Source organism: Mesoplodon bidens, assembly GCF_964165515.1.
Source record: "Mesoplodon bidens genome assembly, chromosome: 8".
Lineage (NCBI taxonomy): Eukaryota > Metazoa > Chordata > Mammalia > Artiodactyla > Ziphiidae > Mesoplodon > Mesoplodon bidens.
The window spans coordinates 43,124,153-43,136,195 of record NC_138165.1 but is presented as its reverse complement, the minus strand read 5'-3'; the positions used below and the strand labels follow the sequence as shown (position 1 = coordinate 43,136,195).

General features: G+C 34.7%; 1 protein-coding gene across 2 annotated transcripts in view; it reads left to right on the top strand.

The window, feature by feature from the left end:
- GALNT13 (polypeptide N-acetylgalactosaminyltransferase 13) overlaps window positions 1-12,043 on the top strand; it is a gene marked incomplete at its 3' end in the record, with an annotated part of 475,050 nt that overhangs the window by 225,205 nt on the left and 237,802 nt on the right. The gene's annotated exons all lie outside the window — the stretch shown is intronic.

The window sequence follows — 12,043 nt, the reverse complement described above, 5'->3', positions numbered from 1 at the left end:
CAATTTACTCAGAGACTGTGAAGAGATGATGCTATCTACATGTTCTGGTATCAGCCATAGACAGAGATGTGTCAGTAACCACAGTTCTTTCCTCATTCTTTGAACCCTCCTTCCCTACTGACTCTTTAGACAGCCTATAATCACTCTGACATCACTTCTATCATATAAACAACCAGGTAAATAAGCCTACATACAAGAAATATGCCCTCAACCCCCAATCCTCCATGTGTTGCACTATTTCTCACTGTTCCTTAACAGCCAAAATTTTAGAGAAAGTAGTCTTCACTGACTGTCCCTACTTACGTACCTCCAATTTATAACTCTATCCAGTGTAATCTTTCTGTCCCCAAGACTCTGTATTGAAATTTCTCTCACTAGGGTTACAGAGGGTCTCTGTGTTGAGACATCCAGCAGGGACCTTTCAGTCTTTGTCTCACTATGTGCTACTGACTGTGCCTTCCATGAAAGCACTTTATCTTGAATCTTATCTAAGTTCTCTGAGTTCTTCCAAGGCTCCTCCATGAATTCTTCTTTTGCCTCTCACATCTTGAGCATTAGAATCCATTCTTGACACATATTTTTTCATGCATTATTACCAATTTGTGAGCAATTATCTGTTGATAATTTCCCATTATCTGTCTGAACATTTGACTAACCCCAGAGCTTCAAGGTCAAATATTTTATCTTTTGCTTGCCATATATTCTTGTATCTATCAAAATCAAAGTCAACAAATGACCTAAAATGATGCATGATCTCTCTCTTTGCTTCTTCCATACCAGTTCCTCTTAGGGTATTGCTTATATCTGTTAGTGATACTTGAAAATCTGAGGTCATCTCAAACTCTTCCATATCTTTCCCCACACATCAAAATTACTCACCAAGACTCAAATATCTACTGTGTGTCTTTAATTTTTATCTTCTTCCTAGCCTATTTTAATAATGATTATAATAATAATAGCTAACATTATTAGCTATGTTCTCACTATGAAGCAGTCACTGTGCCAAGTGCTTTTACATGTTTCAGTTCGCTTGATACAACATCTTTATGTGTTGTAATTAATTCCATTTTAAAAATGAGAAAAGATGAAAGATGATAAGATCACTCTAGCAATTTGCCATCCCAAGTAAATGATGGAGTCAAGGTTTGAGTCTAGGCGTTCTGATTCCAAAGCCTCCTAATCTCCTTACTTGTCTCCATCTTTCAAATATTACCACTTCCCAAACTCAAATCTAAATCTATATTTAAATCTTGCTATGTATATTTTTAAGGCAATACCAGTTGGAAATCCACATTAATAGTATGTTTTACACCACTAGCATGCCTCAAGTTTGGCTTCACTCTTTCAAAAGTCTCTTACAAATAAACCCACTTCAGCTTCTACTTATGATGAAGCCACGCCTCACCTGATCATGCTCCCTGTTTAGCTGTTTTGAGATGGCCTTGGCCCTGGGAGTGCTTTGGGAGCTAACAGAGTGCCAATACACCTCTATGGTCTCTGGCCCCAAATATGCCATGATCAGAGCCTGTTCCCTGCTGAGGTAGAATAATGCCACTCTCCACTTGAGAATGATGGTTTTTAGTAGTTTGTGGCTTTCTAAGACATTTAGTGCTGAAATCTCAGTCTGTGGACACATATGACCTCTAGATGCCTGATGCACTGAGACAAAATTGTGTTCAGCAAGAAGAAAGCTAATTTCTGATAAGGGAGGAATGATGAAATATCTCATATACTTCATACTCAGCTTCCAGAGCAGATCTATGTTTGTGGGCTTGAAACAAACTATTTGGGGGTCTTCTTTAAGAGAAAAATAATAAAAAATGAGATTATGAAATTCGATAGTGTGCTGAATAGGCTGTACAATGGGCTCTGATGCTTGATCTTCTTTGGCTTTATGGTATGTCTGCCTCGATCCACTTCATTAAGTATCAGAATCATGTTGACTCAACAGTTCCCCCCATGAGTGAATGTTCCATATGTTCCAAGAATAGATTTTATCCATGAGACATAAATGAGAAGTCTGAATGTATAGTAAAAAAAGACTTGAAGTGATTTTAGAGGTTACAAAGTAGAATAAGAAACTGAAAATAAATTTTAGGATTAGGAAAATCTTGAAGCTCAAAAAACTGACGAGAAGTTAAGTTACTCAATGACGTACCCAAAAACAAAAAAAAAACAAAAAAGGAATCACCCACTTTCCAGTACTCACATTCTCTCAGAAATTATCAAATCATTTTCTTCTAGATCACAGGCTCTTATGTTAATTTCCTTTATGTTTATTTCTTCACTTGAGATCTAAAAAATACATGTGCACATATGCATACATGTACATGTGCATATAAACAAACATGTATTTCTGAAGAATCAAATGTTATTTTAACTTGGATATTTATATTATGACCTTGTGTTAGAAGTTCTTAAAATGTTAGTATTATACAAAATCCTACACTGGAAATTCTTATTATGAATTCTATTTTGGTGTTAATAACACTAAAAAGCAAGTTGTAACATCAGTAGTCAAGCATGAATCATCTTCATCACTATGTTCAAAGCCAGTATCTATTGTAATTAGGATTCTTATGAGAATAAATCCTTGACCTAGTACTTCACCTAATTGAATTGTTCTGTTTTGGGGGTAGGTATTTCTTTTGACTGTTGGCTTGAGGTTAATTTTGTTTCCTAAAATTGGAATCCATAATGTACCATTTGAGATCTGAGAGAGGAGTGACCTTGAGTATGTAACAATTTGACAATCACACTGCAGTAATTTCTCCTTGAAGTATGAAAGGCAGTAAATACTAGTTGAGGTTTCTAGTAACAGATTCTAATGATAACTCACTTATTCCTTCAGCATGTGGAAAAAGGAATTAGATCTGACCCTAACTCTACTCACTGCTCTTGAAACCTTTCTTACAGCATGGAGACATTCTCTTTTGGAACACAAAGATTGCTGTTAACATGAAGTTTGCTCTTGTCCTGGCTAAAAACACCTCTTATTTCTCTTATTATAGCGAATCATGTGTTTTACTTTTTATTAGTGTTTGAAGTGGGGCACAAAGTGGCCTTTCCTTTTTTCCAAGAGGCTACACTACTGTAGTCCTCCAAGAGATGGGATCACCCCAACATTTCTCTGTAATAGTTTACCGTTCCTCCATAGTTGTCTCGGTTCAAGCTGTGTTTGTTATATTGGGACAAATTTTAGATGCTAGGTATGACTGCCTTTTACTAACATTTCAGGAATATTTTTATCTTTCTCTTCACCATTTATTCTGTATATACCTTTGTTCTATTCCTGCCTGCTCCCTTTGTACAATTTACAGGTTGATCTCACTCTCCCTAGAGAAGAAAGCATTGAGTATTTACTCTATAAATCCTACACAGGAAGTCTTAATGAAATCAAGTATCTAACCTAGATAAAATTTAAATTCCTAAAAGAATGCTATAATAAATTCTACAATGAATTATAAAAATTATTGGTCAATGAGAAAAGCTTTTGAAAACTTTCACTGCTTTTCCTAATCAGTACTATGTTGTTTCAATGAAAATATGTATTTTAAACAGCCAACATCATGAGAGATAAACAAAGTTTAATAATAAGAAAACCAGATAAGGATAGACTATACAAAAATGGAAGAAAAAGTACCTTATAGTAATCCCTAAAATTATTTTTGAAAGACCACTGAATGAACTTTGACCTGGCCTGTTCCTTTGGTTTTTAGTATGTTGCTATATGTTTCAAAGGAGGTGAAATATGTAAAGCACTCATATTTTATGGGGGAATTTCCCCCAGTAGCTCCTGGATATACTGAAGAGACAAGGTCACTGTTCAGGGATTTCAAAGACCTAGAATTTGATCACAGCACAGCCACCAACTATTTGAGAGATTTTGTCAGGTTGTTTTCTTTGTCTGTGATTCAGTTGCCCCAGCCATAAAATTAAAGTTATTAGGTGAATAATTATTAAAAAATTAAAGGCACCTTCTTTGTCTGTGATTCTGTGAATACTATTACAAATATAATATAAAACAAGGAAATAGGAAATATACACTCACACATAGCTTTGCTCATGTGGCAAGAAGCATGGTTTCTTAAGGGTCTTGGTTCCTTAGTAAGACCCAGTCTTGATATCAGTCATTTCCCCCTCCTCTTTTGCTAGCTTCCAACTCTGCTCCCTACATCATGGGGCCAAATGTCTCTATGGATATAATTGTCCAGAAAGGAAATTGGGTTAACTGTCCCAGGGAGTAAATTCCATTGCTGGTACCAAGAGTCTAAGCCATCTGAAAACTAAATGAAACAGGGGTTGCAATGAGAAAATAGAAGCTAAACCTCCCCAATGTGGTTACCTCTCAGGAGGAGAAGTTAGGAAAAAGAGTCAGTGCACAAATGTTGTCTCTTCAAGTAGGGACTGATTGAGCAAATGTAAGTGCATGGAGTAGCTTTATGAGCAAGAGAGCAACATTGATGGAGTAGGAAATACAGATGTGAAAGAGTCAGTGCACAAATGTTGTCTCTTCAAGTAGGGACTGATTGAGCAAATGTAAGTGTATGGAGTAGCTTTACGAGCAAGACAGCACCATTGATGGAGTAGGAAATACATATGTGAACAGAAGAGAGAGGCAGGTTTTTTTCTCCCTACTTTATTCCCAAAGGATTTAAGAACAAAGCAAAGGAGCATGTCAAATAAATCATAAAGAAGACTAAATTATGAAAAATTTCCAGGCCTAGTCCAGAGCTCATGTGTGGCAGAGCAGAAATATTTATTTTAAGTATGTGATTTCTATTTTTTAAATATAAAACTATAGCTCCTGGTTAATTTATTTGAACATAATATCTATAATTTCTTTAGCATATCAAATTAGAAAAGTATTCACTTTTAAGTATTTAATCAGGTGGTCTAAAGTCTTAAATATGATTTAAAAGAGAAACCCAATATACTGATATTCAATTTGTTTTATAGAATACAGATCTGAATTTTTTAAATACTGAAATTAAGTGAACACGTACATGTTTTAGATAGCTCAATACAACAGACATCAGCAATATGCAAAGGCTGCTGGACAGATAACAAACCTATTTGGCAGTAATTATAGTCACTATTTCTCTTCACTAAGGGATTGTAGATGAATAGTGGTCTGCTTTGCTAGAATTCCTTACTTCATTTTTAATAAATCATTTGGAAATTATCTTATTACAGGTAAAACTATTTATCACCCAGGATTCTCATTCTTTAATAGTAATAGCTGCTCTTAACTAACATTATATTGAAATTAAGAATAGATGTATTTGACATTTTGATATTGCTTGCAGTCACTAAAGCATGATATTTTATGTCACATTTAGCAATACGATTGAGGCTCAGGACATTTATGAAGTGTAATGATGAGAAGGGAGTAATTGATATATGGAGATTGCTTTGACTTCAGCTATTCATTACAATTCAGGAAATGCTTGGTAATATGTTGTTCTTTGGATTTTTTAGGTAGAAAGAGAAGTTTACATTTTTTTTATTGGGTGTGTGTGTGTGTGTGTGTGTGTGTGTGTGTGTAAAGAGAGAGACCGAGAGAGAATATAATGTCTTATACAAAAGAGCACATAAGATTTACATATTTCATTGTATTTAAATTTTATACTAAAAGAAAAAAAACTAAGAAAAAAGTAATTAAAAATTAAACTCTAATAATTGTGCTGCAAAATTTAGGGGGGGAGTGCACTTATACTTTGAAATGCATTAACATAAGATGGATAGAGAGCCTCACACAGGGAATAAACATGCCAGAATAAACAATGCAAAAAAAAAAAAAAGCTGTAAGAGAGAACTTGGCTTACCATACAATAAAACATAGTATAAATCTCTATAGTTAAAACAGTGTGATAGTGGAACATAGAAAAACAGACAATGAAATGAAATAGGATGTATAGAGATAAATAATAAGAATAAATGGAAGTTTAATATAACAAAGTGACATCTCAAATCACTGTCCTTGCTAAAGAATAAGCACCATATCAATCAGCAATTTAAATTTTTTTAAAAAGGTGAATTCCTCTATAACCTTGGTGAAGAGACATACTCTTCTATTTGTCATTATAATGCATGTGCATAAAAGAATATATTGATACATTTGAATACATGTAATAAGACTTTCACATGGAAAAATATAAGTAAAATAAAAATATAACTATCAAACTGATAGAAAATATTGGCAGATATATCACAAATAAAGGGACCATTATTTCTATAATTGAAGATTTCTGAAGAATCCAAGGGCACAAAGCAAAACAAACAAGCAAAGAAACAAAAAACCTTCAATACAAAAATGGACAAAAAACTAGAAGAGATATTTACACACACCACACACACACAGATAGAAAGTTGACTTTTAAACATATTAAGCACATTGAAAGATGTTTGACTTCATTCCTCCTTAGAAAAATGCAAGTTAAAACTTCTTTGAGATATTTTTACTCACCTATCAGACTGGTAAAAAATTTTAAAATTTGATAACACTTCCTATTTGCATAACTAGGGGAAAACAAAAGCTGTCAAGCATTGATGATGGAAAAACAAATTGGCACAGCCTTTATAGTCAGAGATTTGTCAATGTCTAATAAAATTGTATATGCATTTACCTTTGAATCAGCAATTATACATCTAGATATTTACCCTGAGACAACCCCTTGAAATATATGAAAAATATACATGCACAAGACATATATTAGAGGCAATAATCATCAATAGATGGTATAACTAGTGAGTGAAATTTTGATAAAATAGAATATTTTATAAAATCTCAAGTTATCTCCTCACAAGATATTACAATGGGAAAATACATTGGGAAAACCTGGCAGACTCCGCCCTACTCAAGTGGTCAACATTAATATTAGTAATAACACAAATCAACATCATGAGCCTCCTGTTATGATGCACTAAGGATGACCCAACATCACTTCTGTTGTACTCTTGCCCCCAGATGGTGACCTAATGATGTGGAAACAGCAGACAAAACTCCCTTCCCCCAAAATGATGTGCCTGTTGTTGCCATTGATAAGAATGGTTGTATTTAATGGGAAATAATGGGTACAGAAAAGAAATTATTTCTTATTTAAAACTGAGTGGGAGAAATATATAAAAAAAAATTCATGATGCTTATAGTCTTTTAATTGATACTTAATTTAGCAGCAATTAAGCCTTGCAATTACTATTTGATATTTTTAAATTTTTATCTTAGTAGATAATGAAACTTGGTTCCTATTCTTTAATTTCTTCACTTGTTTCATACATGAGACTTTGATCTTAATTTTGTTCTCATTCATGGATTTAAAATACTTTTGTAAAAATATATAACGTATGGTATTTATGTTCTGTGATAGGAAAACAAAGTACAGTTGTTCCCTGAATCATTCCTTCAGTGTCAGAAATCCATGATATTCAATTTCATAGAGTACTATTGAGTATAACTTATATTGTTTTACTTATGTATTTTTATAAATAAATATAAATGTAGTTATAGATATAGATAGGTATATAGACATGTAGTGCATTATAGCAAACAAAGCTAGAAATAAGTGAAAACGCTAAGCCAAAGTGAAAAAAATAAGTTCTTATAAAGCCCACATACTTTACTCCATACAGATGGTCTTTGCACATTGACCCCATTCAAATAAAGTGCAATGACCTGCCTGATATTTTGCCCCACTATTCATTATATCCCCAATTCTTAATCTAAAGATACAACTGTGCGTTTGAAAACAGAACTAATCATCACTGTAGTCAGGGTAATTAAAGTATTTTAAAGCTTAGGGCACACCTGTAGAGTTGTCCAGTGTGTGCACTGCGCAAAGTCATCCAGCTGAAGGAGTGAGTGGTGCAGTCTTACGATGCTGTGGACCTTGGTGAGGGGCTGTGTCTCACTGGAAGGAAGAGTGCCTCTTTCTGGTTACAAAAGCCAAATTTGCTGTTAAATCTGTAGTAGCAGGACTCCTCTGTCCAGAAGGCACACATTTTTCTAATCACACAGTGTAAGCTAGTTGTGGCCCTGATTCTAGTTCAACAAGCCCATTTCACATCTTCCCTCATCCTGTGTATCACTTTCAGTTACCACTTTGATCCTAAGACGTAGTTCCTATGTTATACCCTAATCCATGAACTGAGCTTGCTTCCTGTACTTGTGTGTCAATACATTTAGCCCAATAAAGCAGAACCCCAGTTTTTTCATGAGTGAATTCTTTACTTTCTCTGACCTTTCAGGGACTATGGTCTTCTATTTCTGAATATACCCCCTGGATTTGATCCTTGTTACTTGATACTATTCCCACAAATATCACCAATTTCTCTGTTAGTATCTTTCTTTTGCTTGTTGCTAGGCATCCCATGGCAGTGCTTTCACCCCTTGCCAACACTGCATTGTTCTTTTTTTTTAATCTTTTTTTAATAACATCTTTATTGGAGTCTAATTGCTTTACAATGATGTGTTAGTTTCTGCTTTATAACAAAGTGAATCAGTTTTACATATACATATATATCCCCACATATCCTCCCTCTTGCATGTCCCTCCCACCCTCCCTAACCCACCCTACAGGTGGTCACAAAGCACCGAGCTGATCTCCTTTGTGCTATGTGGTTGCTTCCCACTAGCAATCTATTTTACATTTGGTAGTGTATATATGTCCATGCCACTCTCTCACTTTGTCCCAGCTTATCCTTCGCCCTCCCCATGTCCTCCAGTCCATTCTCTACGTGTGCCTCTTTATTCCTGTCCTGCTCCTAGATTCTTCATAACTATTTTCTTTTTTTTAATAAGATTCCATATATATGTGTTAGCATACAATATTTGTCTTTCTCTTTCTGACTTCACTCTGTATGACAGACTCTAGGTCCATCCACCTCATTACACATAACTCAATTTCATTTCTTTTAATGGCTGAGTAATATTCCATTGTATATATGTGCCACGTCTTTTTTATCCATTCATCTGTCAATGGACACTTAGGTTGATTCCATGTCCTGACTATTGTAAATAGAGCTGCAATGAACATTGTGGCACATGACTCTTTGAATTATGGTTTTCTCAGGATATATGCCCAGTTGTGGGGTTGCTGGGTCATATGATAGTTTTATTTTTAGTTTTTTAAGGAACCTCCATGCTGTTCTCCATAGTAGCTGTATCAATTTACAATACCACCAACAGTGCAAGAGGGTTCCCTTTTCTCCACACCCTCTCCAGCATTTATTGTTTTTAGATTTTTTAATGATGACCATTCTGACTGGTGTGAGGTGATATATCATTGTAGTTTTGATTTGCACTTCTCTATTAATTAGTGATGTTGAGCATTTTTTCATGTGTTTGTTGGCCATATGTATATCTTCTTTGGACAAATGTCTATTTAGGTCTTCTGCCCATATTTGCATTGGGTTGTTTGTTTTTTTGATATTGAGCTGTATGAGCTGCTTGTAAATTTTGAAGATTAACCCTTTGTCAGTTGCTTCATTTGCAAATATTTTCTCCCATTCTGAGGGTTGTCTTTTCGTCTTATTTATGGAATCCTTTGCTGTGCAAAAGCTTTTAAGTTTCATTAGGTCCCATTTGTTTATTTTTGTTTTTATTTCCATTTCCCTAGGAGGTGGGTCAAAAGGATCTTGCTGTGATTTATGTCATAGAGTGATCTGCCTATGTTTTCCTCTAAGAGTTTTAAAGCATCTAGCCTTACATTTAGGTCTTTAATCCATTTTGAGTTTATTTTTGTGTATGGTGTTAGAGAGTGTTGTAATTTCATTCTTTTACATGTAGCTATCCAGTTTTCCCAGCACCACTTATTGAGGAGGCTGTCTTTTCTCCATGGTATGTTCTTGCCTCCTTTTTAAAAATAAGGTGACCATATGTGTGTGGGTATATCTCTGGGCTTTCTATCCTGTTTCACTGATCTGTATTTCTGTGTTTGTCCCAGTAACATACTGTCTTGATTACTGTAGCTTTGTTGTATAGTCTGAAGGCAGGGAGCCCAATTATTCCAGCTCTGTTTTTCGTTCTCAAGATTGCTTTGGCTATTTGGGGTCTTTTGTATTTCCATACAAACTGTGAAATTTTTTGTTCTAGTTCTGAGAAAAGTGCCATTGGTAGTTTGATACGGATTGCATTGAATCTGTAGATTGCTTTAGGTAGTACAGTCATTTTCACAATATTCATTCTCATTCTTCCAGTCCAGGGGCATGGTATATTTCTCCATCTGTTTGTATCATCTTTAATTTCTTTCATCAGTATCTTATAATTTTCTGCATGCAGGTCTTTTGTCTCCTTGGGTAGGTTTATTCCTAGATATTATATTCTTTTTCTTGCAATGGTAAATGGGAGTGTTTTCTTGATTTCTCTTTCAGATTTTTCATCATTAGTGTATAGGAATGCAAGAGATCTCTGTGCATTAATTTTGTATCCTGCTACTTTACCAAATTCATAGATTAGCTCTAGTAGTTTTATGGTAGCATCTTTAGGTTTCTCTATGTATAGTATCATGTCATCTGCAAACAGTGACAGCTTTACTTCTTCTTTTCTGATTTGGATTCCTTTTGTTTCTTTTTCTTCCCTGATTGCTGTGCCTAAAACTTCCAAAACTATGTTGAATAACAGTGGTGAGAGTGGGCAACCTTGTCTTGTTCCTGATCTTAGTGGAAATGGTTTTAGTTTTTCATCATTGAGAACGATGTTGGCTCTGGGTTTGTCATATATGGCCTTTATTTTGTTTGAGGTAAGTTCCCTCTATGCCTACTTTTTGGAGGATTTTTATCATAAAAGGTGTTGAATTTTGTCAGAAGCTTTTTCTGCATCTATTGAGATTATTGTATGGTTTTTATCCTTCAATTTGTTTATATGGTGTATCACATTGATAGATTTGTGTATATTGAGGAATCCTTTCATTCCTGTGATAAACCCTACTTGATCATGGAGGATGATCCTTTTAATATGCTGTTGGATTCTGTTTGCTAGTATTTTGTTGAGGATTTTTGCATCTGAGTTCATCAGTGACACTGGCCTGTAGTTTGCTTTTTGTGTGACGTCTTTGTCTGGGTTTGGTATCAGCGTGCTTGTGGCCTCGTAGAATGAGTTTGGGAGTGATCCTCCCTCTGCTATATTTTGGAAAAGTTTGAGAAGGGTAGGTGTTAGCTCTTCTCTAAATGTTTGATAGAATTTGCCTGTGAAGCCATCTGGTCCTGGGCTTTTGGTTTTGGAAGATTTTTAATGATAGTCTCTATTTCAGTGCTTGTGATTGGTCTGTTTATATTTTTATTTCTTCCTGGTTCAGTCTCAGAATGTTGTGGTTTTCTAAGAATTTGTCCATTTCTTCCAGGTGGTCCATTTTATTGGCATAGAGTTGCTTGTAGTAATCTCTCATGATCCTTTGTATTTCTGCAGTGTCAGTTGTTACTTCTTTTTCATTTCTAATTCTATTGATCTTAGTCTTCCACCTCTTTTTCTTGATGAGTCTGGCTATTGGTTTATCAATTTTGTTTATCTTCTGAAATATCCTGCTTTTAGTTTTATTGATCTTTGCTATCGTTTCCTTCATTTCTTTTTCATTTATTTCTGATCTGATTTTTATGATTTGTTTCCTTCTGCTAGCCATGGGGTTTTTTTTGTTCTTCTTTCTCTAATTGTTTTAGGTGTAAGGTTAGGTTGTTTATCTGAGATGTTCCTTGTCCCTTGAGGTAGGATTATATTGCTATAAACTTCCCTCTTAGAACTGCTTTTGCTGCATCCCATAGGTTTTGGGTCATCGTGTTTTCATTGTCATTTGTTTACCGGTATTTTTTGATTTCCTGTTTGATTCCTTCAGTGATCTCTTAGTTATTAAGTAGTGTATCGCTTAGCCTCCATGTTTTGTATTTTTTACAGATTTTTTCCTGTAATTCATATCAGTCTCATAGCATTGTGTTTGGAAAAGATACTTGATATGATTTCTTAAATTTCCCAAGGCTTGACTTGTGACCCAAGATATGATTTATCCTAGAAAATGTTCCATGAGCACTTGAGAAGAAAGTGTATTCTGTTGTG